This window comes from Ambystoma mexicanum, chromosome 1p (genome assembly GCF_040938575.1).
Source record: "Ambystoma mexicanum isolate Mex_15411 chromosome 1p, UKY_AmexF1_1, whole genome shotgun sequence".
Taxonomy (NCBI): Eukaryota; Metazoa; Chordata; class Amphibia; order Caudata; family Ambystomatidae; genus Ambystoma; species Ambystoma mexicanum.
This window is the reverse complement of record NC_090921.1, coordinates 1,231,538,923-1,231,565,314: the sequence shown is the minus strand read 5'-3', so window position 1 is coordinate 1,231,565,314 and position 26,392 is coordinate 1,231,538,923.

Here is a 26,392-nt window from a genome sequence, read left to right as displayed (position 1 = left end):
AAGCAAACAGCAGATTCTTCGGATCGCAAAGAATATCAGTGGTGGTTTGAAAAGTATGGTAGCTGCATGGGGCGCGTTGAATAATTATCTTCCTGCTCCACGTAATGAAGCTGCGTTTCTCCTTCTTGTTCATGCGATTGCTCCTATAACTGCTAAATTGCCTTACCTCACCCCTCTATGCATTCCAATGCACCCTATGTGTACTCTACTGTTCTAATTTGTGCCCTAATGCATTCTGGAGTGCCCTACTGATCAGAACAAGCACCCCACTGCATTCTACGGGTGCTTCCTTAATCTGATTGAATACTGATTTGAATCGAGCTTCAATGCATCCTATGTGTGCCCTACTGAATTGAATAGCGGCCATTGTTCTCTATCTGTGCCTTATCAATTTGAATTGCACCACACGGTATACCATGCGTATTTTACTGATTTGACCTGCGCCTCAAGGCATTCTATGTGTGCACCACTGATTTGAACAGAGCCCCACTGTAAGCTGTGTGTCTCTTATTGATTTGAACTGCACCCCACTGTATACCATATATGCCTTACTGATTTGAAGGGCACCTCAATGCATTCTATGTGTGCACCACTGATTTGAATAGTGCCCCACTGTATGCTCTGCATCCCTTATGTATCTGAATTGCGCCCCACTGTATACCATATGTGCCTTACTGATTTGAACTGCGCCTCAATGATTTCTATGTGTGCACCACTGATTTGAATAGTGCCCCACTGTATGCTTTGCATCCCTTATGTATCTGAATTGTGCCCCACTGTATACCACTGTATACCACTGTACACCGATTCCTTACCTTTGCTTTGATTGATCGCCTACCCCACGCTTGTATTGATTGTCTGCCCTCCAAGCAAGGCACACTATGAAGAAGCGTGACTAGAGCCTCTCCTACTGATCATTACCTACCTTTGCCACTACTTGCCTTTAGAGCTTTGACTAACTATTAGTCCCAGCCTAGTATGGTGGTCTGCACTTAAATACTGGAAGCGTTGCATCACCATTCTAGCATGCTCTCTCTAGCCGCTAGTCACTTTTCCTGCATCTCAGCTCTCATACAAAGCATCACACTCCTCATTATGCTACTACACCCACCCACCCCGAATACTCTTCTACCCTCTTAATCTCACAACCTCCAGTCCACCCCAAGACATGAAGGACCCAAAACTTCTGCTACCAAGCTACCCATGCCCAACTACAGCTAAAAATGTACGTCTCAGAGCCAGACTAGCCAAAATCTATGAGCCTGCTATCAGATCTATTCCTAACACAATAGGAACAACATACATGGCTTCCCAGCCCCTCCAAACTAACATAAATGTAAACCCAGCCCCGAACTCCGGCCCTGTACCCATAAATAGTCGAACCAAGTACAGTAAAATCAAAATGTCACAAGTGCACCACTCGAGAACTACTACCACTCTGATCCCTTAGATCAAGGAGGCCTTAATCAACTCTAGATCTTTAGGAGCACATGCTACAGAAATTGCTGACCTGATCCTAAATGAGGATTTAGATTTCCTTGCCATCACCGAGACATGGTTACACCCTGCAGCAGGCCCTATGCTTATGCTTGCAGTCCCGGACGGTTACTCCTTATTGAGACATGATAGATTAAAATCTAGAGGAGGTGGCATCGCTATTATCTACAAATGTAGTCTCTGTATGAGACTAGCCACTCCGATTGATATCCTTTCATGCAAACTGCTATCTGTCAAAGTTCCACTCTCTAATGCCCAAACCCGTAATTTCCACTTGATCTACCGCCCCCCAGGCCCTCCCGGAACATTTGAGGATGACATCAACACCATTTTGTCTAATAACCTCAAAAGTTCCACACAAATACTTGTACTTGGGGACCTCAACATGGGCTTCAATGACCCATCAGACCAACTTGCCTTGATCACACTTAACACTCTCTTTGAATTAGGCTTCTCCCAAAGAAGTAATGCACCTACCCATAACAAAGGTAGACTACTCAATTGGGTGGCAGACTACAACTGGCAAGCTAACATCCTCTCCATATCACCTCTAGCATGGACTGACCACCACCTTGTGTCATTCTTACTTTCTACCAACAGACCCACGCCATTACTTGCTGTTGGGGCTCCACCTACATTAACCAGAAATAAAAAGAGCATTATTGCAGACAGACTCATCCCGGCCCTACTCCCTACTCTCAACACGCTCCCAGAAAACACTGATCATGAGATCCTGGTTGAAGAATATAATAAAATTATGACCGCCTCCTTGGACTTGATTGCCCCCTCTAAACTCAGACCAAGTAAGTCTAAAACTCACTTGAACAAATAGTTTACGCCCTTCTTAAAAAACTTAACACAACAAAAAAGAAACTACGAGGCTGCCTGGAAAAAACTACCCTCAGCAGCTAACAAACTCAAACTTACGAAACTTTCATCCCTTTATAAAAAAGAAATATGCCTAGCAAAATGTATCTCCTTTGACACACGCTTTTCCCAAGCCAAATCCAATAGGAAGGAACTTTTCTCCATCCTATATTCTATTTCCGCCCTACTCAGAAACCTTCTCAACCCTGGCTTACCTCCCATCTTTGTTCTATGCGGCACCTTCTCAGGTGTCTTGAAAGACTTTGGCTCAAAACTCCCTTGCTTTCTAATCAAACCTTTTACTTTTCTTACCATGCACTATACAACTCTTGCCTTGCTACGGCCAAATCCTCCTACTACTCTAACCTTCTACAGTCTCAAGCCCCACATCCTCGTTGGATTTTTCAAACTCTTTCCCGCCTCCTCTCTCCTCCCTCTCCTGACCCCTCATCTAATTCCACACTTTCTCCCTCTGACTTCGCCAACTACTTTTCCTCCAAAATCATCACACTCAGAGCAAAAAATTAACTCCCTCTCGGACTCCCTCTCTTCTCCTCCCCCCTCTCCTCCTTCTTCTAGCATGTCTGTTTTCTCATCTGTTTCCCCTTCTGAAGTCTCCTCCCTTCTATACAAAGCCCACCCCACAGCCGCCCCCTATGACCCTGTCCGCTGTGTTCTCATCCCTAAAATTTACCCTATTCTTATCCCTTACCTTACCACTTTCTTCAACTCCTGCCTCTCCTCATCTATCTTTCCCTTTGCTTTCAAACATGCAACGATCATTCCTATTCTTAAGAAACCCTCTGCTGATCCACTGCTCACTGCCAGCTACAGACCTATCTCTCTTCTGCCTTTCCTTTCTAAACTCCTTGAACGCCTCGCCTACTCTCAACTCTCTTCCTTTGTCTCAACTTCCTCTCTCCTTCCTCCTTTCCAATCTGGTTTCCATCCCAAACATTCCACTGAAACTTCTCTCACCTCGATTCTCAACTTGCTCCTCTCTGCTCGCCATGTGAAGCAATCCTCCATACTTATTCTCCTGATCTCTCTACCGCTTTTGACACTGTCGATCATCCTCTCCTGCTCCACACTCTCTCCTCCTTCGGGTTCAAAGGCCCTGTTCTAAAATGGCTCTCCTCTTACCTTTCCTCTCGTTCCTTTGCTGTTTCATGGGGAGGCCAGACCTCTCCTTCCTTCCCTCTTATTTACAGTGTTCCTCAAGGCTCTGTACTTGCCCCTTTCCTCTTCTCTCATTATACCTTCCTCATTGCCCCTGTCATCTCTTCCTTTGGCATATCCCATCATTTGTATGCGGATGACACCCAACTCTTTCTCTCTTTCTCCTCCTTCACACCTGACCTCCACCTTAAACTCTCCTCTTATCTCACAGCCATCAAGAACTGGATGTCCTCCCGCTTTCTCTCACTTAACACTGATAAAACCGAAGTCCTTTTGTTCCCCGCTAACTCCCTTCCCCTTCCCTCTCCTCCCCCGTTTATCCACTTTCCTCATTCCAATCTCCTTATCTCCACTCATGCTCGAAACCTAGGTGTTCTTTTTGACTCCTCTCTCACCTTCTTGCAACACATTTCACACACCTCCCGCTCCTGCAGATACCACCTCTACAATATTCGCAAAATCCGTCCCTCCCTCACATTCCATGCTACCAAACTCCTAATCTCCTCACTCATCTTTTCCTGTCTCTTCTACTGCTCGTCTATAATTTTTGGTCTTCCCTCATCTCAGCTTGCCCCTCTTAAATCTATATACCACTCTGCCATTCGAACCCTCTGTCTCCTTACCTCCCGTGACTCCATTTCCTCTTCGCTCTCTCGACTAGGCTGGCTACCTTTCCACCTACAACTAAAATTCCACTTTCTCTGCCTTGTATTCAAATCCCTTCATGGTCTTGCCCCTCCTTATCTCTCCTTCCTTCTTTCATTATTCTCCCCCTCTCGCTCCCTTCGTTCCGCTGACCACTTCCTTCTCTCTGTACATCCTTCCCCCTGCGCTTCCTCCCGGTTCCGCTCTTTCCAACTTCTTGCTCCTCTGCATTGGAACACCCTCCCCCTCTCAATCCGCTCTTCCACTACCCTCATCTCATTTCGCACTTCCCTTAAATCCTTCCTCCTCCAATTCCTCACCTTTAAGCCCCCCCTGCCCTCTCTACTCCCCCCGTCTTTCCCCTCTTCTAATCCCTCCCCTCCCTTACCACCTTCCCTTTCTATTTTACACTCTCTCTCCCTTCCTTCTAGACTCACTCAATCCTTCCCTGCCCCTCCCTTTACTCTCCTGTTCCCACTCCACTTCTCCCCCCTCTCAGTCAATTGCTCTTTGCACTCTTTTGTTGTTGAATGTTTCAAGTTGCCACTTTGCTCACATTGTTATGTTGTTGTTATTACTCTGTATTTTGTTGTTCCATTGTACAGCGCCTTGGTGTAAAGCGCTCTATTAATCAATCAATCAATCAATCAATCCTCAAAGAGATAGAGACACCCATAGAACCTCTTGACACTTGCGTTAAGGACATAAAATGGTGTTCAGAGATCCAAAATGCATTAGCCAATAAAATATCCACCTTACAACATAAGATTTCCAGCAAAAGAGCCTCTTTAAACGACTCTCTCCCTCCTAAAACAAATGAGAGCATGACTGTTAATGAATCCACCCGATTCAACTTTTCTGAAGTCTCTATCCTCGAAGTGGAAAGAATCATCCTGTCACTGAAACCATCTGACTGTCAGGGCGACCTCTGCCCGGCACAGTTTATTAAAAACGCAGCCCGAGACCTCTCCCCCTTCATCACAAAGCTTGTCAACGCGTCCTTCTCTACTGGCACCATCCCCACTAATCTGAAACAATCTTGGGTACTTCCACTTCTAAAAAAAAACACTCTTGACCCTTCCATTCCGACCAACTACACTCCAATCACGACTGTACCCTTCCTCTTAAAAATTCTGTATAAGGTTGCCTATGTACAAATCCAAAAACACCTGGAATTACACCATTTACTAGGAGCCAGACAATCAGGCTTCCGTCCCCAACACGGAACAGAGACAGCACTTATCGACCTTATGACCCAAGTTGATGAGTGTAGAGATAACGCCAAAGCTGCCTTACTCCTCCTCCTTGACCTGTCGGCAGCATTTGACCTGGTTGATCACACCATCTTATGCAACCATCTCAACTCAGCTGCACACTTCTCTGATAACGCAATTACTTGGATTAGATCCTTCCTAAATGGCAGAACCATGAGGATTTTCTCACCTGCTGCCGACCCCATACCTATCACTTGTTGTATCCCCCAGGGTTCCTGTGTCTCGCACACGTTGTACAACATTTTTTCCAAGCCCCCTTCGATGATCTGGATCATCTCGGTATTACCTACACTAACTATGCAGACGATACCCAGATCCTCCTCCCGCTTTCTGGGGATTATGAAAAGGATTTGGCCTTGGTGAATAGAGTGTACATCATCCTCCAGGCATGGATGGCCACACATAGGCTATGCCTGAATGATGATAAAACTGAACTCATCATCCTGGGCACTACCCCCAGTCTAAAGAAACTAGGACCAGTTTACTCTTCATTCTCAATTGACGGCAATACCATCAAAATAGGACAAGAGGTAAAAACGCTAGACTCTAAACTCTCATTTGCCAAAAGGTTAACTCTGTAGCGTCCTTCTCGGCCTATACATGCAAACTCATCCGCACAGCTAAACCATTTTTATCTGACGCCATTTGCACCACCCTGGCCAGAGCCTTCATCCTTTCCTGCCTTGATTATTGCAACTCCCTTTATCTTGGGACAACTAAAGCTAACACTTGAAAAATCCAACGCTACAAAATAATGCCCTTAGAGCGGCATTGGGCCTCTCCAGAAGAGACCACATCTCTGAGAGTAGCCAACAGAATAACTGGCTCGCAACTATGGATAAAATCCACCTAAAAACCCTCTCACTCACCGACAAATCCCTTAATAACGCTGCGCCATCTTACCTGATCAATAGATTCCATAGACAGATCTCCTTGAGACCCTCTAGAACAGCCTATAAAGATCGCCTTGCTATCCCTAATTTCAATTGTTCCACCATTGGCGGCAACAGTTTCCCGGTGAAAGCAGCTAAATTGTGGAACTCCCTACCTCCAACACTGAGATCCGACCTCCCCTACCTAAACTTTAGGACCAATACTATCCTATGGCTGAAAGGGAAACCCATCAAATATAGAAGTGGTTGTAAGCATATGCTCACCTAAATGCAGCAAGTATTCAGGACCTGCTACAAGTAGCCATAACCACCCCTCCCCTTCTGTATACCTCCACACACCTACCTCACTACCACCCCTACCTGTATTTTTTGCTTGTATAGTAAGTTGTATGCATTTCTTGTATTTTCACTCCTGCACCGCCATCCAAATACGTTCTTCTATCTGTATATACCTCTTATGTATAAACTCGTTCTTTCTGTATATACCTTTATGTATTTAATACGCGTATGTAAATATTAATCTTGTGTAACTAAGCTTCGCATATTCTTGTATCTGCTGCGCCCTGTTACCTTAGTGTATCTTGTGCATTAGAAATAATAAACAAACAAACAAACAAATACTGCATTTTGAGAATGAATGCTGTCATGGTTGCAGAAGAACATCCCACGAACCGACAAAGAATCGCACATGCTTCTATTGATGAGACCCCTTCCAGCCTCTGTATGGGCACAGCATACATTAGGATAGTCCCATACTCTTCTTGGTGTTATGGCAGAGAAAACCACCTGGGCAGTGGGAAAAAGCCTCTTCACTTGATGGAACACACGTGAACAAGTCATGTAACACAAATGCATGCCGCCATAATGTACGACGACAATGTGCACTGTACCAAAACTGGCCACACCCCAGTAAACCAGGACCAGTCCTTCTTCCCTTTCCACTATCTTTTGTCCAGCACTACCTCATTGGGAACTGTTAAATAGTCACACACGCATCCACCAATCACAACGAAAACATCAGCATGTAATACTGTCAGTTCTGTACAACACTTCATATGTACCGTTACGCATTCAGAGTGCAAGTGCTGTGTGATTTGAAAGCACATCCAGTACAAAGTTCTGTACATCTATCCTAGACTTCTGCAATCACATTCATCCAAATGGCCACTGTAAAGACTGGTAGGGGGTGTCTGTACTTCCGCTCTCTATATGGTAGAGGAGAGGCGCAGAAGACCCCAGCCAAGATTCTCTATAAGGTAGCAATGGACGAGCAATCAAGGCCTAGCTTCTCAGGAGGTGATGCAGGCTGGTAATGATAAATATCTACAATTCTAAAGTGGTACCACTAGTGTTATCGAATCTCATTAAAGTGCATCAACTGTACGGTTAAAATGTCACACAGATAAATAACGAGGAAACCAGCATTAGAGATAGGCAGGAACGTAAGATGGTGGAAACAATAGGCAGAATGCTGACCCCTACCACTAGGCACAGTTCTGTGTGGAGATCCCCCCCACCTGGGCAACCTGTAAAATAAGGATATATCGCACAAGCCCAGTCCATATGTTCAATAGTCTCACTTCTTCCTATTAAGGTTTTACCCCCCAATGTACCTGGTGGAATAGAGTTCTCCAACGATGCGCCGACCAATCCTTCTTCAGTGCCTCCCTTTCAGGCGGGAGCCACGGATCGTCGAGAGGTGTCGGGGAACTTGGCGTTCGGTGTCGGGGAATCAACTGCCCTTCTTGAGTGCCCTCCCTTTAAGGTGGGAGTCACGGGTCGTCGAACGTCCGACGGTGAACAGGGTGATCTAAGGCAGGGAAGTGACAGCTTCGTTCCTAGCGGTGCTCGTCGATGACAGAGCGTTGGCGTCCTGCAAGGAAGAGGCGTGCGGGGCACCTCGGTGACGATAGTTCTGGACCACAAAGAGATGATGAAGAACTGTCGCCCAGCAAGGGCGTCGAGTCGTCGGCGTCTCTGTGGTCCTTAGGTGGCGGGAAACCCACCGGTGGATGCTCCTCCGCGCGTCGACGGTCATGCCTTCTCCAGCGGGAGACAAGTGGGTGACGATGCAGACGAGAGGGTCCAATGATCAATGGAAGTTCTTAGGCAAACGGGAGCACGGCGGCTCCTGTCGGCGACGGCGGTCGTCGACAGTGGCGGACAACAGTTCGAGTGCTTCTCCTTGGAGTTCCGCAGCAGTCCCCGTATCGGGTCGGCAGCCTGTCAAAGGTCTGTCTACCAGGGAGGGTTGGCAAAGATGAGCTGTGCACGATGGTCCCTCGTAGCCCGGGAAGAGGGAGCCTTACCAGGTCCTCTCTGGGTCAGTCCTTGGAAACACAGCAGCCTTCAGATTCCGAGGGAGAGCCACAGCACTCCTTCTCGTCCAGCAGGGCTTCAAGGTCAAGCGTCAGTTAATCCAGTTACTCGTCGTAGTGGACTTCAGCTTCTGAACACGATTCCTAGCAGTGAGAGGTCCCCAGATATACTGTTGATATCCCATTCATTCCGCCGGGACACACTCAAGCATCCAATCACGACTACAGGCATTCATGCAGGCAGACAGCCAATCAGGCACACGAGGTATTCAGGCCATTCACTTCTCTCCAGACACTCACAACAAGTTATGTGTATTGGGACAAGTACCGAACCATTGAACACTCCAAGCTGCATTCATACCGGTTTCGGGCAGGGTTGTCTCAGTCATTGTGTCAACCGCCAGATACTAGACACCCACAACACAGAATGCATATAAGTCAAACACTCTATTCACCCAGGCCCCACCCACAGGAGGTACCCACAACATACAAAACCGGGAAGGCTCCAGCTAGTCTGGCCGGACCTTCACAACAACACCATATATGGCATTTCCACCCAACAGCCAGTCAGGGGGAAGGGACAGAGTCAGGGCTTCCCAGGACTTTGGGAAAACAACGTAATGGGTAATAGAAAGCAAGAGGCCACCGGGGCCATCTTGTTTTTCATCAGGAATCAACTGATCCCAATGGCAGGGCCTGGGTATCCCAAAATGGAGGATAATCCGCACACCTGTCAAATTCAGCATGCAGCTGCCACCAGCCCCTACCCTGCTCTGCGGGCCACCCACAGGTGCCCAAAAACATACACTAGGGGCACAGGGTTGTACCCCCACCCATGGGTGCCATAAGGGTATCCCATGGGTCCGTTCACCAAACCAAAAGAGAGCTGCACCACCAGGAGTCCCACATGAACTCCTGCATGGAAAACACAACAGAACACACAATAAAAAGCAGCAAAGGACAAGGATACGGAGGCACTGTCCCTCCGATGCATTTCCAGCATCACAGTCGCCCCCCCAGACTGAGGTGGAGGGTGCCTAATCTCCCACGGGATAGACACCCTCATCCAGACGGTCAACATACCTTCTGGAAAGGCCATCTGCATTATCGTGACTCTTCCCTGGTCTGTGCTCTATGGTGAAATCTAGCCCTTGCAGGCTAATTGACCACCTGAGCAGTTTCGGGTTCTCACCCTTCATCTGCATAAGCCACTTCAGGGGCTTATGATCTGTTTGGACCTTGAAGGTAGACCCCATAAGGTAGGGCCTAAAATGCCTAAGGCTCCAAACTATACTAAAACATTCCTTTTCAACAGTAGCCCACCTAAGTTCTCTTCCCTTGAGTTGTCTACTGATGAATATGATAGGATGTTCTCTCCCTTTGTCATCTAACTGGGACAAGACAGCTCCAATTCCGGTTTCGCAGGCATCCGTCTGGACGATAAAGGGTCAGCTGTAGTCAGGCGCACACAACACAGGTGCCCGACACAGACTTTCTTTCAAGCCATCAAAGGCCCTCTGACAGTCTTCAGTCCAATTGACCTTCCTAGGTTGCTTGGGTGAAGTCAGAGCTGTCAGTGGTGCAGCTATGGATCCATAGTCTGCCATGAAATTGCGATAATACCCGGTGACGCCTAAAAAGGCTCTCACCTGGGTCTGAGTAGTGGGAGTCTCCCAGTCCTGTACATCCTGTACCTTACTGGGGAGAGGTTGGATTTGACCCCCTCCTACCTCATGACCAAGATACGTGACTTTCCCCTGAGCTATCTGGCACTTGGTGGCCTTGATAGTGAGATTAGCCCTCTTTAAGGCCTGCAACACTCTACCCAGATGTGTCAAGTGCTCTTCCCAAGTGGAACTGTAGACGGCAATGTCATCTAAATAAGCCACACAAAAGGCATCCAGCCCACTGAGCGCATGATTGACCAATCTCTGGAAGGTGGCAGGGGCATTCTTCAACCCAAAAGGCATGACCCTAAACTGGTAGAGTCCCTCTGGTGTTGAGAACGCTGTCTTTTCCTTGGCATGGTCCGTCAGAGCTATTTGCCAATAGCCTGAGGTGAGGTCAAAGGTACTCCCAAATTTGGCAACACCTATGGTGTCCACGAGCTCATCACCCCTGGGCAGTGGGTGCGCGTCAGTTTTGGTGACAGCATTGACTCCTCGGTAGTCCACACAGAACCTTCAATCCTTGGTACCTGCCTGGGATCTTGCCTTTGGGACAAGGACCACGGGACTGGACCAGGGACTGGTTGAGGGTTCAATAACACCCAGATCCAACATCTTGGCGACCTCCGCCTGGATGTGGTTCTTAACCGTATCTGACATTCAGTAGCTCCTGCTCTTGACAGGCACGCTGTCACCAGTGTCAATCTCGTGCTTACACCACGGTGTACGGCCTGGCGTCAGTGAAAACAGAGAGGCATACTGCTGGAGCAAAGTCCTGCAGGCCCTCTGCTGCTCGGTTGTCAAATCTGGAGAGAGATGCACTCCCTCCACTGAGCCATCTTGAGGGTTGCTATGCAGCAAATCAGGAAGGGGCTCACTCTCATCCTCTTCTTGCCCTGAAGCTAGCAAGAGACATGAGACTTCTGCTCGCCAGTGGAAAGGCTTGAGCCTATTGACATGGAATACCTGTGGGGCTACCCCTGGGACTCCCATGTCAACCAGATAGTTTCCCTCGCCCATCTTGGAGATTATCCGTAAGGGTCCAGTCCATTTATCTGCCAATGCCCGAGGCTTGGTAGGCTCCATCACAAGAACCTCCTGTCCCGGAGTCCAATCCACTTGCGACACTTTAAGATCATGCCAGTATTTGTTCAATTCCTGGCTGGCCTTGAGATTCGCTGTTGCTTGACCCATCATCTGTGTCATCCTCCGTCTGAGGCCTAACACATAGTCCCCCACTTGCTTGGCAGGACCGGGAGGGGTGGCTTCCAAACCTTCTCTGATCAAGGCGAGGGGCCCCCTCACGGAATGTCCAAAGAGTAACTCAAAGGGGCTGAAACCAACGCCTTCTTGAGGTACCTCTCTGTAAGCAAACAGCAGGCATGGCAGGAGGAGATCCCATTTCCTCCTTAGGGGCTCTTCCAAAGCACCTAGCATGCCCTTGAGAGTTTTATTAAATCTCTCATCCAGACCGTTGGTCTAGGGTGGTAAGAAGTGGAGAACTTGTAGGTTACCCCACACTCTTCCCACATGGTTTTCATGTAACTAGACATGAAGTTGGATCCTCGGTCAGAGCCAACCTCCTTGAGGAATCCAACACGGGTGAAAATGCCCAGGAGAGCCAGGGCAACCACCTTGGCCGTAATAGTCCGAAGGGGTATAGCCTCAGGGTACCTGGTGGCATGATCTACCAAAACCAGGATGAACCGATGTCCACCTGACGTGGGAGGGTCAAGGGGACCGACGATGTCGATGCCCACCCTCTCAAACGGTGTACCAACCACTGGCAAGGGTTGCAGTGGGGCAATGACACTGCCTCCAGTCTTGCCAGACAACTGACAAGTTGGGCAGGTCCTGCAGTGGGACTCCACTTCTACTCCCATCCGAGGCCAGCAGAAATGGGCAGAGAGTCTCTGCTTAGTCTTCTTGGTACCAAGATGACCAGCCAAGGGCACCTCATGCGCCAACTGCAGTAGGAAGGGCCTGTAAACCTGGGGTACCACCAACCTCTTGAGGGCACCAGGTTCAGGCTTAGTGGGCTCACTAACAAGGAGCTCACCCTCCCAATAGATCCGGAAAGTCCTAGGCACTTCTCCTTGTGCCTGGGACAGGGCCTGTTTCCTCAGACCCTCGAGAGAGGGACACTCTCTCTGTCCTTTACAGAAGTCTGCCCGGGAGGGTCCCCCTTCAGCTAACAAGCACTGAAGATCAGGATGATCCTCTGGGTTGAGAACCTCTCCCACAGGAGAGTCTTCTGGCTCTTCTCCCACAGGAGTTGAGACGGGGTTTACCACTGGACCCAGCCCGTCCGGAGCATGGATCCCAATGGGTGCTGTAGGAACAGCAGCGAGAGAAGGAGCTCCCTCCACAGAGGTGGCCTTCTTGCTCTTCCTTCATCGTGCCTTAGGCCACGCCTTCGGCTCGGGTACCTGATTTACAGCCAGACCCGGTGTCACCTGTGATCTAGTGACCGCAGCAGCAGTCATGGGAAGACCATCCACGATCAATCCCAACTCGACTAGATCGTTACCTAACAGAATGTTAGCAGAGACATTGTCCTGAACCAGGACAGGAAGCTTTGCTGTCTTGTCTCCAATTACGAGTGTGACTCGGGCTACAGGCGATAATTTGGGAGGCCCACCAGCTAACATGGTGGTTCTCAGAGGAGCATCTACATAGTCCTCTGGCTTGAGCAGGGTCCTGTCCACCACTGTCATGCTTGCCCCAGTGCCTCTCAAACCAGTAGAAGGATGTCCATTCAGGAGGACACTTCTCAAAAATCTACGGGTGTTCTGTGGGATAGTCGCCAGTACTTCCGCGTACTGGTCCCAGGCCCCAAGGGACACTAAGGAAATCTCTACAAGAGCACCAAAGGTGATCCCTGTAGAGGAGGGGAGGACAGTGGCCTCCACCTCAGACATGGGGTAAGGGTAGGTCAGGCTGACAGCCTGTACTCCGAGTGCCTTACCCTTACACTTGGAGTCACCCCTTTTGTGATCCAGAGCCCCACAGTCCCAACAAGTACCGGGAGTGTGGGGTACGGTACTGGAACCACTGGGAGCCTGCTTTGCAGCAGGTGGACCACTACTCTTATTCCCACCCACAGATGACTTATCCCCACTAGATTTTTGGGTCTTAGGAGAGGAGGGTTTAGGTTTATTCGACTGTGACTGCTTTTGGGACTCCTCAGCTTTCCGAGAGGCCCCTTTTCTTTGTCCTTGTCCTTCCCACTGGAGTCCTTAGGGGACACCCGGTGGGAGACCAACTTGTCAGCCAACCTAGCCAGCTTAAAGGGATCCAAAATGTTCAGGTCAGCAACATACTGACACAGCTCCGGTGAACAGGCTTCAAAAAAATGCTCAAAAAACAACAGGTGGGACAATTCAACAAAAGTTTTCACCTTGTAACCATCAATCCACCCCATCATATTCATGTGCGCAGCACTCACCAGTCAGCCCAAGAAACATTTTCTCTTTTCTTAAAATCCCTGAACCTTTTAAGGTATTGGGTAGGCGTCTTGCCAAACGTGGCAATAAAAGCAGATTTCATACACTCATACTGACCCCTTTCTTCCACACTCAGCTTCAAAATACAGTCATATCCAGTTTGAGGCACTCTGCTTAGCAAACACTTAGCCCAATCTCTTTTGTCAACATCATGAATTGCACACGCCATTTCAAACGCTTCAATCCATTGGAGGATATCAGAATCCTACGAAAACACACCAACCAAATCCTTCCTAAATTTAGTTGCTGGGGACCTGACACTCCACTGGGTTTCGGTGAATTCTCCACTCGAGCTTTCTCTAGCTCGATTCTCTGACATTCAGTGTCCTTGTCTTTGAGTTCAAGATCCCTATTCTTGAGTTCAAGATCCTTATTCTTGAGCTCCACTTGTTGCGCCAGCTCCTCTTTCTTAAGCTCAGCATCTATTTCCAACTTGCGATATTCAATAACTCAAGTTCCAAGGTATTGCTGGGGTTCGGAACAGAGGCAGCAGGAATGGCAGCATTCCCAGAAACAGATTCAGTAGAAACCCCAGGGGCAGAGTCCTCATTGGTTGCATTCCCCCCCTCATCAAGAGTTTCACCATCGGTCTGGTAGTCCACCAGGGCAGCTCTCAGCTTAGCCCTAGACTTATCCACGAAGTCTAACTCCCTGGCTTCACAAGCACTCTGGAGAGCCTCTTAGCTCATCCGAGTCAATTTACCATTCGCAATAGACTCCATTGCTTGTAATGCAGTTATTTTGTACACACCCAAACCTTAATCTAATAAAGTGCAGATATTTTGTAAGTGGCACGGTTATACACTGATTCTTAAATCCATAAGCATCCCACCGCTGCCACCAGTGTAAAGACTGGTAGGGGGTGTCTGTACTTCCGTTCTCTATATGGCAGAGGAGAGGCACAGAAGACCCCAGCCAAGATTCTCTATAAGGTAGCAATGGACGAGCAATCAAGGCCTAGCTTCTCAGGAGGTGATGCAGGCTGGTTCTAAGTACAGTGTAGTCCCCGAACCCCCACAAAGGAATGTCCACACACTGTATTACTGAAAACACAGTCTTTATATAATTAATATTCAAAGGTATGTACATGATCACAATAACGCACTTTGTACTCGGAAGTCAATAATGATAAATATCTACAATTCTAAAGTGGTACCACTAGTGTTATCGAATCTCATTAAAGTGCATCAACTGTACGGTTAAAATGTCACACAGATTAATAACTAGGACACCATCATTAGAGATAGGCAGGAACGTAAGATGGTTGAAACAATAGGCAGAATGCTGACCCCTACCACTAGGCACAGTTCTGTGTGGAGATCCCCCCCACCTGGGCAACCTGTAAAATAAGGATATATCGCACAAGCCCAGTCCATATGTTCAATAGTCTCACTTCTTCCTATTAAGGTTTTACCCCCCCCAATGTACCTGGTGGAGTAGAGTTCTCCGACGATGCGCCGACCGATCCTTCTTGAGTGCCTCCCTTTCAGGCGGGAGCCACGGATCGTCGAGAGGTGTCGGGGAACTTGGCGTTCGGTGTCGGGAAATCGAAGGCCCTTCTTGAGTGCCCTCCCTTTAAGGCGGGAGTCACGGGTCGTCGAACGTCCGACGGTGAACAGGGTGAACTACGGCAGGGAAGTGAAAGCTTTGTTCCTAGCGGTGCTCGTTGATGACAGAGCGTTGGCGTCCTGCAAGGAAGAGGCGTGCGGGGCACCTCGGTGACAATAGTTCTGGACCGCGAAAAGAACTGTGGCCCAGCAAGGGCGTCGAGTCGTGGGCGTCTCTGTGGTCCTTAGGTGGCAGGAAACCCACCGGTGGATGCTCCTCGGCGCGTTGACGGTCTGGCCTTCTCCAACGGGAGACAAGCGAGTGACGATGCAGACGAGAGCGTCCCATGATCAGTGGAAGTTCTTAGGCAAACGGGAGCACGGCAGCTCCGGTCGGCGACGGCGGTCGTCGACAGTGGCGGACAACAGTCTGAGTGCTTCTCCTTGGAGTTCCGCAGCAGTCCCCGTATCGGGTCGGCAGCCTGTCAAAGGTCTGTCTACCAGGGAGTGTTGGCAAATATCAGCTGTGCACGATGGTCCCTCGTAGCTCGGGAAGAGGGCGCCTTACCAGGTCCTCTCTGGGTCAGTCCTTGGAAACACAGCAGCCTTCAGATTGCGAGGGAGAGCCACATCACTCCTTCTCGTCCAGCAGGGTTTCAAGGTCAAGCGTCAGTTAATCCAGTTACTCGTCGTAGTGGACTTCAGCTTCTGAACACGATTCCTAGCAGTGAGAGGTCCCCAGATATACTGTTGATCTCCCATTCATTCCGCTGGGTCACACTCAAGCATCCAATCACGACTACGGGCATTCATGCAGGCAGACAGCCAATCGGGCACACGAGGTATTCAGGCCATTCACTTCTCTCCAGACACTCACAACAAGTTATGTGTATTGGGACAAGTACCGAGCCATTCCAAGCTGCATTCATACCGGTTTCGGGCAGGGTTGTCTCAGTCATTGTGTCAACCACCAGATACAAGACACCCACAACACAGAATGCATATTCGTCACACACTCTATTCACCCAGGTCCCACCCACAGGAGGTACCCACAACATACATCACCGGGAAGGCTCCAGCTAGTCTGGCCGGGCCTTCACAACAACACCATATATGGCATTTCTGCCCAACAGCCAGTCAGGGGGAAGGGACAGAGTTAGGGCTTCCCTGGACTTTGGGAAAACAAGGTAATGGGTAATAGAAAGCAAGAGGCCACCGGGGCCATCTTGTTTTTCATCAGGAATCAATTGAACCCAATGGCAGGGCCGGGGTATCCCAAAATGGAGGATACTCCGCGCACCTGTCAAATTCAGCATGGAGCTGCCACCAGCCCCTACCCTGCTCTGCGGGCCACCCACCGGTGCCCAAATACATACATTAGGGGCACAGGGTTGTACCCCAACCCATGGGTGCCATAAGGGTATCCCATGGGTCAGTTCACCAAACCAAAAGAGAGCTGCACCACAAGGAGTCCCACATGAACTCCTGCGCGGAAAACACGACAGAACACACGATAAAAAGCAGTAAAGGACAAGGATACAGAGGCCCTGTCCCTGAGATGCATTTCCAGCATCACAGCCACCCATCAACGCAAAGTACAGGTAGCAATATTTTCTGTACGCTATTTGCACAACTCGGTTACAAGTGCCTCTGAGCAGGCTGTCTGCCAATGAATGTCCTCAAAGTACTTACAAGACATACTGCTCTTTCTCCCATCACCTACCATCTACAGCCACTGCAATCAAATATGTTTTCAATGTTTTCATTTACCCATATTATCCATTCTAATATCCAAACAGTAACTGTCTTATTGCGTTCCGACAATGGTACAAATTTTGTTCCGCACTTACCCATCTGCTACCAAAATCTATAGCAGAAAAACAACAGTCAATGTTTCTTAGCAACTTACATCACGTACATACAGTGCATGCATTCAAACAGGATGCCTTCTCTTTACCGTGTACACTTCAACCAAACCCTTCTGCAGGTCTCTGTACAAGTATACCTTTTGCCACTGTTTTTGCATAGACTACACAACCACAAACCTTATTGAGCAAAGCGTTAGCCTCCACAATCCCATTTCTATACCTACCATCCTGAAAAGGGCCAGATGTGGCACGTGTAATCGTGAAACTACCATGAAATCTGTGGAAGGGGTGGGCGGGGGAAGAAGAACTGTGAAATAGGTTAGGGGTTTGGGTCTTTTGAGCTCGCTCAGAAAAGACCGTATTTTTTGTTGTTTTATTTTGTTTTTTTATCGTTCTTACAAAGAACTTTTTTAGTTTTTGCTCTTTATCTGAGTTTCTCTTTTGTTTGCCTTCTTACATTCGTACAGAATTGTCATCAACACTTTTTGCACAGTGTAAAACAAAACAGCATTGTCAATGTTGGTCAAAGGAATGACATTTGCATGGAGCCAGTACAAATGTCGCTCTATAATGTCATAGTCGGTGGAGAACATCCCAGCAGTGGACATAAATTGTCACATGCTTCTGTTAATGAAACAACTTCCGACCTCTGGCTGGGGACAAATTACACGGGCATGGTCCCATGCTCCACTTGGTGGTATGCTTGTAAAACCACCTTGGCAGTGGGGAAAATCTGCATCACTTCTTCCGTCTTTAGACAGAGCAAACGTCCATACGACATGTACCCCAAATGTACAGCTCCACAATGCAGCATGACAACATCAACAGTCCTAACAGAGCCCATACGTCTGCGATGGTCACCTATACCACCGAAACTGCCCTCATACACAGTGCCCCAGAAAGCCTTCACTACTTCCAACGCAAAATTAGCAGCCGTGCCTCTTTGCCCAGCATACCTGTACAGATCGTGCACAAAGGTATCACCCACTATTAGCACTCTGCGCCGCTCCATCTCTGCCTGCCAGCCTCACTACACGGACCAATGGGGAAAAAGTAGTAGTGGCCCTTCATGTGAGACACACCCTCGAGACCTGATTGGCTAATTTCCACAGTTCCATTTCTATGGCCATCATGCTTAAAAGGGCAGGATGTGGCACTTGTGCTTTCCCAGCTACAGCGAGGGCCACGCCCCAGTAAAGCAGGGACAGACCTTCTTCCCTTTCCACTCCAGCCATGCATTCAAGGTACTAGGCCCTCACCACACACAACACACCATAGTACACCCTATGTTTAAATGATCATGTCATGTGCAATGCACTCCCCTTCTGCAATTGAGCCTGCCAGATTTCACATTGGCCACATAGTTGCATGCATAGATGCATCACGTTGCATTGGGTATGCTGAACGGTATGTAGGTGGCTGTGTGCAGTGCCCATATTTTACATGTCTGATGCTGAGCACTTCCTTTCATGACGCAATATCTTAAAACGCTTCCTAAAGCAAGGGTCTTATAAGGGCCTAACCATAGCAAACACAAATGGTCACATGTGGCTCCTTATTGTGCAACAGGTGCAATGATCTACACCAGGTGCTAAAGTAAGCATAGCAGCTCACTTCTGCTGTCCTACCAAGTCTACAATGTCCTCCACAACTACTGTGTAAAGGTTACCAACTTCAAATACATGCAGACTTACAACTGCATGCCTGCATTATGTTGTGGTGGCTGTGGTGAAGGCCTATGCTCTTGGGAACATGGCCTATGTCCTACGGCCTTTGGACATGCATTCAACTGTCTAGGTCTTGCCCACACCCACCACAACATAACAGCGCCATGCAGGCGAACATTTAGCTAGATTCCAGAATTCACAAAGGCAACATAGGCCCCGGCACTTCTACCGAACCACCGCCGCATAATACAGCGATACATGCAAACATGTTCCAGTTACCATAATCCACAAACATCCCACACTGTTTGGCACCCCTACCCACTGCCATTCACAAAGCATTGTATTACTGCCACCCAAAACACAAAATGTGCAAAACATTGGTCCTGCTCCCTACCCTCTAGTAACTGCATACAAGCAGTACTGCAGAGTGCCTTACAACACTTACTAATCTGCACAATGCAGACTACCCAAATGTAAAATCCACTTCAACCATACCTTCTGCTATACGGACATTATTCCAACACTGCACACAGCGGACACACGGCAGAACTGCTCACTGCAGCATCTCCAGCCATACACTGACAACTGTAAGATGTTCTAACAATCACCACCCCCATGGAGTCAACAATTTATACAATGCAGCCAAATCACACACACAAACCAACAATGTCAAACCTACTTGCAACCAGTGAACATACTTGTCTGGGCAAGGGCTCCTGCCATGCATCCAACTCTACATAAGAAGGATCTTATAAATTGCAACCTCTAGCAAATGGAAATGGTCACATGGACTCCCTAATGTGCAACAAGTCCAAAGACCAGCACCATATGCTAATGTACGCATAGCAGCTCAATTCTGCTTTCTATCAAGTCTACAACGTCCTCCACAACCATTGTGTAAAGGTCCCCACCTTCCAAGACATACAGAGTTTCAACTGCATGGCTGCATTATGTGTTGGTGGCTTTGTTGAAGGCCTAGGCTCTTGGGTGCATGACCTACGGCCTTCAGGCGTGCACCCAACAATCCAGCCCTTGCCCACACCCACCACAACATAACAGAGCCATGCAGGTGAACATGTTGCCATGTACCAGAATCTACAAAGGCAACATAGGGACTGCCACTTCAACCCAAGCGCTGCACCATGACACAGCGATGCATGCAAACATATTCCAGTTACCATAATCTACAAACATACCACAGTTTTTGGCACCGCTACCCACGTCCATTCACAAAGCATTGTATTACTGGCAACCAACCCACAAAAATCTGCACAACATTGGTCCTACTCCCAACACTCTAGTAAGTGCATCAAACCAATATACCATAGTGCAGTACAGCTCTTACTAATCTGCCCAATGCAGACTACATAACCACATATAAGAACCAGTTGACCTGTACCCTCTTCTATATGGACACTATTCCAACACTGCACCCAGTGGACACACTGCAGGACTGCTCACTGCAGCATCTCCACCCATACATCAACTACTGTAGGATGGTCTAACAATCACCCCACTCATGCAACCAATAATGTATGCAATATAGCCAAACCACACACACAAAGCAACAATGTGAAACCTACTTGCAACCAGTGGACATACCTTTTCAACCAGTGCACATACTTTTCCGTGCAAGGGCTCCAGCCATGCATTGAAGGGGCAATGGACTTACCACACACAACACACCATAGTTCATGCTACGTTTACATGTCCATGTCATGTGGAAAGCACCCCCCTTCTCCAATTCAGCCTTCCACCACTCATCACAGAAAGTGATCGCCGATGGAGCTGTCATGCCATAACGAAGACTGCCTGCAATCACCACACAAGGTTGTTGCCTGGTGAGGTAACCGCAAATTGGTGTAGTAGGAACGGATACCGCTGGCACACTTCTATCTTTTTCTAATGAGATATATCAAATGAACCACTTCTCACTCCCCCACACTTTCCATGCCTACTTCCCACCACCAGATGCCGTAAAGTATGTTTTCTAGACCCTTTCGCCGCCGCATTGTCCTCGGATATAACATGCTGGCGCTCTCCAAAAGTCACCGCACACTGAAGTGCAATTAAACATTTGACCGCGCAGCAAACAGGGAAAAGGGATGGGGGAGCAGAGCCAGATATAACTAATTTTATTGGGCACACTGTTACGTACAAGAGCACCAGCCATACACACAATGCACGCACAGCACGCTTCCCTCCAGCCAACCACTGGCTGCGTCCAAAGGTCACCAAAGGTCACCAACAGCACAGCATACTGCAAGCCAATGAGACTTCTGTCCGTGGAGCGAACAGGGAAATGGGTCAGCGGAGCAGAGCCAGATATCACTAATTTTTGAGACGTACATTTCAGTTCTTTGCAACAAAAGTACTGGTCAGGCCAAACACACAAAAGCATGCTTTCTGAACCAAGCCCCCACTCCTGCCGCAAATTAGGTGCAAATCCGTCCAGTCGTTCGGGCTCTAGCGGTGCGCAAAGTTTTCACCCATTCAGTCTATGGAAAAAAAAAGAATTTGACACCCCCCTAAGATCCCCCCACACAAAACCTCACCAAACTTGCTGAAAAAATTCAGAGCGGGCAATATATTTTTTTTGCAGAGGTTGGTGAGGATTCTTCGAGGGGGAGCGAAGTTATAAGCCGCCAAAAAGTCGTCTTCCTATGGGTTTAGCAACTTAACCATAACTACACGGCCGTGTGATATATATATATATATATATATATATATATATATATATATATATATATATATATATATATATATTCAGTAAAAAAACTTTGTTAAAGGGACGTTATGGTTAAGTTGCGCTACTAAAAACCTATGACATTTGTGATGTCATCTTTGATGTCCTGGGTGTTAGTGTTAGCAGAGCACAGTGGCGCGAGTTATGGTTGCTTATGTTACCATAACTGCCGAATTTCAGGGGTTTTTCGGTTTTACTTTGAACCATAACGTCCCTTTAACAAAGTTTTTTCACTGAATTTCATAGGTTTTTAGTAGCGCAACTTAACCATAACGTCCCTTTAACAAAGTTTTTTTACTGAATTTCATAGGTTTTTAGTAGCGCAACTTAACCATAATGTCCCTTTAACAAAGTTTTTTCACTGAATTTCATAGGTTTTTAGTAGCACAACTTAACCATAATATCCCTGACTTCATATACATGCAACATAGAACATAGTAACCCCCTCGTAGTGATTTTCATGTCCGCGGACTACCGCCATGCCCGTGGACATATCGAAAATCTGAGCGTGGTCAATGTAAATTTAAATAGTGTGCCCCATTTCCCCTTTGAAGTTGGCTCTGAAAAGAACCGTTTTTTTTTGGTTTTTTTACAGATGCTTGACAGACACCTGTTATTTTGTATTTTTTTTCTTGTTTTTTTTTCTTACTTTACTCCTAAAATCTCACATAACCTTCTCCAAAGCAACCCTTACATTCCAAAATAGAAAGGCATTTCCCGTAAAAGATAAAAAAATGCCATCTTCTTTAAAATTAACAGCATTACTGGCATCAATATTCTCATTATTACAGAAGAACATACCAGCTCTAAGCATGAAGGCACACATGCCTCGGTTGATGACACACCTAGCAATGTTTTGCTGAGGACAAAAAACTGAACTATTGTCCATATTGCCCTAGGTAGTAATCCAGAAAAAATTACTTTCGCATTTGGAAGGATCTTCATTACGGCTTGAAAGCGTTCCAAATCAGCCAACAAAGTAGGGGCACTGACGTTGCCCAAATGGAAAGCACCATAGTGCAAAACTACCACATGCGGACTGTTCATCGTGGCCATATCCTCACAAACGTGTACAATTCCCTGTACATTGCAATCAGGCACAGTGCTCCACACCACCTACACTCCTTTCACATCAAAGTTCTTTACAGCATGCCTGCATTGAGCGTACTGTTGTAAACCATATACAAACATATCTCCAAGCACCAACACCCTGACTTTCTCTACTTCTGCCATCTTCAACACACAGTCTCTTTCAACACAAATCCACAACCTCGACATCTGATTGGCTGATCCGTACAGTCTTCTTTCCATGTTGGATTTCCTGGAAAAACCCGGATGTAGCACGCCCTGTCCACGAACAGCCGTGGTGTCCGCGGACGGCGTCCCTCTTTACTCTCTGTGCCATTCCCTCATTGCATACAGCTAAGCAATCACACAATACGAATAAGGTCCTCAGAACACCCCCATTTTGTGAATTTTCGAACATTTCAGGACAATTATCATTTCATTATTCAACATATTAACATTACAAATATTATACTTTCATCTTGTACTCTGCACACAAATCTATGTTTCTCCATTAGTAGCTCAGTATACTAGATAGAATACCATAATACAATGCTATTTATATCAATGCATCGTTCAAAGCACTAATAACGGTTTGATATTTATTGCAATATCCTTGACACTTTTTTCGCAACATAATAAAAATCCCTAGTACACAAATTCCATGAAAAGTACATACACATGTGATGTCATCAGTGATTTCATCAATGACATTTGCGATGTCATCTTTGATGTCCTGGGTGTTAGTCTTAGCAGTGCACAGTGGTGGCGCGAGTTATTTTTCATAGCTTACCATAACTTGCAATTTTCAGGGGTCTTTCGGCTGTACTTAGAACCATAACGTCCCTTAAACAAACTTTTTTTAATATCACGCAAACAATATACAAACATGGCATGCAAAAACCAACTTCTCACAAATGGCTTTACACAGAATGTTGCAAAGTAAGAATTTATGCTCGTTCACAGTGAAGGTCAGCTGCTTCCATTTTTTTCTCGGGCCCCGGAGAGGCTCACGAAGCGGACTATAAGGTTGTATTGTGTTTTGACCTTGACAGACAGAGATTGTGATGAAAGACTTCTCTTGAAGGAGTGTTGCTAAAACGTAAGAGAAGATAAGGATGAAATTTCTGAAACAAAACCACTTTTATATATTATATCACTATGCGAAAGATCATTCACACACGCGGAGTCGTATTTTGGGACTGCACTACTCGTAGACAATGGAAATTGCAATTGTACTGTAAGTAACCCTTTAGATTATTTTATACCAAATATAATTACAATAGCGTAGCATTAAAGACCGCTCAAGTTGAACTTGTTCGTTGAAAGTGGCATAATGTTTTCTACCGCGCACTATCACCGCCAAATTGATCCCCTGTCGTTTAGAGGGCTCTGAAAAAGGCAGACGACACAGGGTGGGTTAATAGAAATAATGTAACCGGTCTATAGGCGGTCAAGCGCTCTACTCGCTGTGCCACTTCACTGTAGCCTGTCAAGTGACACAGCAAGAACAATGCTCGCTTTGACATCCGTGCAAAGGTTGCTAACGCAAGTTCCAATCCCGGCAAGGCCAAACCCAGCCTTTCATCCTTCCGTGGTCGATAAATGAGCACCACACACCGTGGTTAATAATAAGCACCGCTTAGATACCTCATGGTTCTTAGCGCTATATGAATGGGAAAACATTATTATTTTATTATTAACATACTCCGTTGCACTATCTTCGATAGCAACTAGTTTCACACCCTAATAAATAAAATGATGATTTTTAATGAAGATCGGCTGGTGAGACTAATTTATGTTTTTTAAAAAAGGTATGTGGCCCCATTTTGCCTATGTCACGATTTACAGACTCCAGCGGATGGGGTCTTCAACTGCCAGGTGCAGGTCCAAATATGCAACTTCATGACCCTCACCATTTTATGGGACAACCGGCAAGGACCAATATGCCCTTACGCAGTACTAGCGGCTACAAACAACATACCAACCAATAGGGTGGTCTAATGGCTCGTTGTTGGACAACCTTCCGATTATCAGAGCGACCATTTACTGCTTTTATCATAAACCAACAGCCTATCTACCGCAAAGGAACAACGCGTGGCTCAAAATAAACTTTTGCTGATCGACAGAAGAGACAATAGCAAATCGTTGAATATTCACTAAACATTTCATGTGAAATAAATGTACTTTACCAAATGTACAATCCTGCTATTTACTTTTAAACCACAGTTTCATATTCCGAATTGTGGCACACTGAGTTGTAAGCTGATCTAACACCCTCTGTACCGCAAAGGAACATTGCGTGCCTCAACGTGAACTTTTGCGGATCGACAAAAAAGACAAATGCAAATTGCTGAATATTCTCTAAACATTTGATGTCAAATAAATGTACTTTACAAAATTTACAATCTTGCTGTTTGCTTTTAAATCACTGTTTCATATTCCGAATTGTGGCGTGCTGTGTTGTGACATAATATGTGTTGTCTTCCGTGTTTTGTGTAAAGTCACTTAGGACTGCAGAGGACTGGGCGCATTTCATGACGCACCCTGTAACGTCACGGAGAGAGGCGGGGAATATGAATGCTTTGATAATGTCAGGCTTAGGGGCGGGAGATATGATTTAGTGTCGCAAAAGCAAGTCAGCCAGGTCAATAGTGCCAGTCATAGGATTATCACATAATGTCAGCGCACACCAGCCGGATTTATCGTTTCTTTAGTGGACAAAAAGTCGTTTGACGCTCATAGGAAATTGTACTATTAGCGGACAAAATGAGTGGTCTTAAAACACTTTCACCCTGACAACGAACAATACAAACAACGTTCTCAGAACACCCCCATTTTGTGTAATTGCAACCATTTCGGGACACCGCGAGTGTTCATAGCTCATTTTTACCTTCCTTGCGAACAAAAATGACACATACTCTGTCCTCTAAACACCCCACCATTTAGTTTATTTACAAAATGACAGAACAGCCGTGTTCTCCGCGGACAAATCGAACGCAACAAAAACGTCTAGCACATAAAAAAACAAAACATTGAACCTATCTCATACTCCCCCACCGTCCCCAAACACTCTTAAACACCAACACACGGCACTAAATACAATTTTTTATCCACGTTTCACCGCGCTGTACGCGGTCGACGGCGAATACAAGATGGCGGGCACCACAGAAAGTCTGACGCGCTCCACGCCCCTCGCCGTCCAATCAGCGAACACGTTGCATGTCCGCGGACATGACGCAAGGCCACGGGCCAATCGGGGTGCTGTCCGCGGAGCGAACAGGGAAGTCCGTCCGTGAAGTGAACACAGATATCACTAATATTTTCGCCTTACGTTTTGGTCATTTTATAAAAAACTACTGGACGGATTTACACCAAATTTGCAAAAGCACGCTTTCGGGACCAAGCCCCCGCTCCTGCCGCAAATTTGGTGTAAATCCGTCCAGCGGTTTGGCCTGTGGCCGTGCGCAAAGTTTTTTCCCATTATGTCTATAGGAAAAAACACAAGTTTTGGGACCCCCCTATAACTTTTCCCCCCCTGGACGAATCCTCACCAAACTTTGCATAAAAATTCAGAGTGGGCCATATACTTTTTTTGCAAAGTTTGGTGAGGATTCGTTCGTCCAGAGGGAGCGAAGTTATAAGCCACCCAA